This window comes from Pongo abelii, chromosome 8 (genome assembly GCF_028885655.2).
Source record: "Pongo abelii isolate AG06213 chromosome 8, NHGRI_mPonAbe1-v2.0_pri, whole genome shotgun sequence".
Taxonomy (NCBI): domain Eukaryota; kingdom Metazoa; phylum Chordata; class Mammalia; order Primates; family Hominidae; genus Pongo; species Pongo abelii.
The window spans coordinates 72,963,457-72,967,070 of record NC_071993.2 but is presented as its reverse complement, the minus strand read 5'-3'; the positions used below and the strand labels follow the sequence as shown (position 1 = coordinate 72,967,070).

General features: G+C 52.7%; 1 long non-coding RNA gene across 2 annotated transcripts; it reads left to right on the top strand.

The window, feature by feature from the left end:
- The first annotated feature begins 717 nt into the window (after nucleotides 1-717).
- Nucleotides 718-3,028, top strand: LOC134762010 (uncharacterized). Of its 2 annotated transcripts, XR_010141448.1 has the most exons (4): nucleotides 718-808; nucleotides 1,718-1,805; nucleotides 1,961-2,026; nucleotides 2,591-2,996. It is a non-coding gene; the product is annotated as an uncharacterized LOC134762010 (long non-coding RNA). The 2 variants fall into 2 exon arrangements; XR_010141447.1 differs by having other exon boundaries at nucleotides 726-808; nucleotides 1,961-3,028.
- Nucleotides 3,029-3,614: the final 586 nt, after the last annotated feature.

The following is a 3,614-nucleotide window of genomic DNA, read 5'->3' as shown; positions in this document are numbered from 1 at the left end:
ATTCCTATAATCCCAACACTTCGGGAGGCTGAGGCAGGCGGATCACTTGAGCCCAGGAGTTCAAAACCAGTCTGGGCAACATGCCAAAACCTCATCTCTACAACAAAATTAAAAATTAGCCGGGTGTGGTGGCGTGCACCTGCAGTCCCAGCTACTTGGGAGGCTGAAGCAGGAGGATCACCTAAGTCTGGGGAGTTTGAGGCTGCTGTGAGCTGTGATGGCGCCACTGCACTCCAGCCTGGGCAACAGAGCGAGATCCCATCTCAAATAATAAAAAATTAACAAGATTCTTAAAAACCACTTTAGTCCACAGCAAAGAATCCTGTTGGCTGTTAGGCCTATTGGTCGGCACAGCCGGCAGCCATTGTGTTGTTGGCCAGTCAGCTCCCTATCTGTGATAGTCAGGGTCAGCCAGGCAACAGCACAGTAAGTTAAGCTGTGGGTCAGTCCAGCAGCCAGCAAGTCAGTTTGAGTCCCTGAGCAGTTAGTTCTTCCTGTTCCCAGTCAGCCAGGGCATCCGCTTGTTAGGACGGTGGTTGTTGCTCTGTCCGTCAACGTGTAGTCATTGTTGTCAGGTATTGGGGAGTTACCACTACCCAACCCCACTGTTAACTGTGGTTGCAAGGGTTGGTGGGAAAGGCCCCATGGGTCCATGGAGGGCTCAGTCGTCGGCATGTCAGACGGTCAGCCAGTCAGTAGGTCAGTCAGAATGGCAGTTGGTGAGAGAGTCAGTCAGCAATGAAGCAACCAGCCAGCAGCCTGCCAGCAGCCTGCCAGACAGACTTTCTCTACTTCAGCCAGCCTGTTGGTGAGACAGTCTTTAGTCAGAAAACCCCTGAGTCTGTCAGTCAGACCCTAGTCAGACAGATAACTTGGCAGGCCTGAGTCGTATGAGACAGCCAGGTCTCACACGTGGGTTGAGCAGCCCCAGGCTGGCAGTTAGCTGCACTATCCAACAGTCAGTCAATGAATGGGCCAGTCACCACGCCAGTGCCTCAGCCAGTTGGGGAGACAGCCTTAGTTGATGCCCAGGGCTTCACTCAGACATGCTCTGCCCGCAGTCCCTGTGCGGTAGGTCTGGCTGTCTGTCTGTATGTCTGTCATGCAGGTAGCTGTGAGTCAGGCCGCACCCCAGCCAGCAAGCCAGGCAGCTGCAGGGCCAGCTCACCCTCTCCACGCTGAGCCAGTTCATTAAGAACCCTGCAGACTGGGGAGAACTCCAAGGCCCTGTTCAACAGCAGTGAGGCTCTGTTACTATTATTAGCGAAGAGCGCTCGGGAGGCTCCGGAAAGTGGAAAAGGCCATCAATAGACCTGCCCTGCTTCCCCCTCCACACCTCTCTCTCCATTAATGAGGTTCCTGCCACAGAGAAGGGGCGCTTCCCGGAGGCCAGAATTGGAGGAGGAGGCAGGGGGTGGGGGAGTGGTTCCAGTCAGCCCTGCTGCCATCCCCATGGAGGAGTGGGTGGGAGTGGGGACTGAACAGGAGCCGCTTCTCCCTGGCCTGGACCTGCCTGCCTTCAGGGTCTGTGTCCCCCTCTGAGCTGCTGTCTCTGAACAAGCCAGGTGGTGGGTGTGCAGCTAAGGTCCACACAGGGCACAGGGATTTGATGTCAGCTCTTGTGTTTATCTGCTGTGACTCAAAAAGAAAGGAGAAAACACAGTTGCAGAGTCTACTTTTCGGTTCGCGGAAGTTCCCGTCTGCGATTTTATTTCAGATCACAGCCTCCTGAAAGGTAGCAGCATCCCCCTGTATGCACTGAGGTTCGGAAAGAGAAGCATTTGCCCCAGGTGGATTCCATCCAGGTGCGCATGACCCCAGCGTGCACAACTTCTCCTTACTGGGCTGCCTCTCCGGTGCTGGCAGAGGGCTTTCCATGCCTAGCTGCACTCTCCCCTTCTTTTCCATGGGACTGGAGAGGAGATTTCTGAGGTCTCTCATGCTCTAATGTTTTCTGCAGGACGTATGTTCTCTTATGAACTTGCTGTTGGGACATGCTATGCCTGGGGCCAGACCAGAAGCAGAGGTAGGGGCTGGAGAGCAGCGTTCCTCGGCCTTGGGTCTGGGGTAATGAGCCCACTCTTTTATAAGCTTCTGGACTTATGGAGCCGAAGGGAGCTTGACGCTTACTTGGTCTGCATCCAGTCTCATCAGAAGCAAAATCTTTCCTGCAACCATGTAGTTAGCACCTATCTGTGCTTATACATTCCCAGTGACAGGTAGCTCCCTACCTCTCCAAGGAGCCTTTTCTATTATGGGGCAGCCTCGGCCCTTGTAAAGTCACTCCACATCCTAGGCCCACACCTTTAGGTCTCAGTCCTGCGTTTTGGTGCCACCAAGATTAAGCCTCATGCTTCTTAAGAGGGCTGCCCTGCTATTCAGACCTGGGGAAAGACAACAGGATTTCCTATTTGTCAGTTGTTTCAGTTGCGTGCAAGGGAAAAGACAGAATGCTGGAGAAGAGTGGAAAGAAAGAGCAAGGCTCTTGGGTCAGTGTGGTAGACTGCTGGCACTAGTGGCTTAGTTTAGAATGCCTTGCTCTGTCTATGGGTCTAAGTAGCACCCTCCAACATTGACTTACTTTGGGCAGTGGGATAGCAGCAAACTTGATGTAAGCAGAAGCTTGTAAAGATGCCTGATGTTTTCCACATTCTCTCCTGGACCCCAACCACCTCCTGAGAACAAGCCCTGGACAGCCTGCTCGAGGGATGCGAGAGACACACAGAGAAGAGCTCATCTGTCCCAGCCAAAGTCATCCTACAGCAGCCAGTGCCAGCTCATCCTCCAGCTCACCACAGACACCTGAGTGAGCCCAATCCATATCAACTGAGGCTGGTTCAGGTTAGCCAAACTGCCCAGCTGACCCAGAGACTCATGAGAAATAACAGTTGTTATTTTCAGCGACCAAATTTAGAGGCAGTTCGTTACACAGCAATAGATCACTAAGAAAGACACTCAAAACTCTCCAAGGTTCAGCCTTGTTTCCCCCTTTCCTAGCAGTGTGACTTCAAATAAACCATAGAATCTCTGGAAGTCTCCATGTTCTCATCTGTTAAGTGGGGCTACTAAATCCTGCTCTTCCTCCTTCAAAGGAGGCAGTCAAAAGTAATAGATAGGGAAGTACATTACTAACTAGAAGGAGCATAAAAAGGGGCTGGGCTTAGGAGGGTCCAGGGATTGGCCCGAGGGCAGATGTCCCTGCAGCTGCATGTCAGGGCTCTGCTAAGCAGAGGGCAGTGCAGTATATTAACCCAGCTCACCTCCCTGTCCAGAAGCAAGCATGGCAGGCTGAGTGATGGGGCCAACTGCAGACTTATTTACAAACATAGCCCTTTTGCCTTCTCTTCCTCTGTAAGCCCTACTGGCAGCATATAAATGAGAATCAATAGGCCAGTTATTAAACTGTAAATATCCCTCCCCTCAGGCTCTTGGGCCAAGAGCTCTGAGCCTCTCAGCTGAGAGGGGTGCCGAGGGTGCCTCATATGCAGTCTGCCTTACACCCCAGCCCAGCCCACCACCCCAGAACAGAGGAGAGACTGCCACTACCTTTCTGGGTAGAGAGGAGACCTGATCCATGCAGAACCAAATTAAAGGAGCCCTCAAACCACCATGCA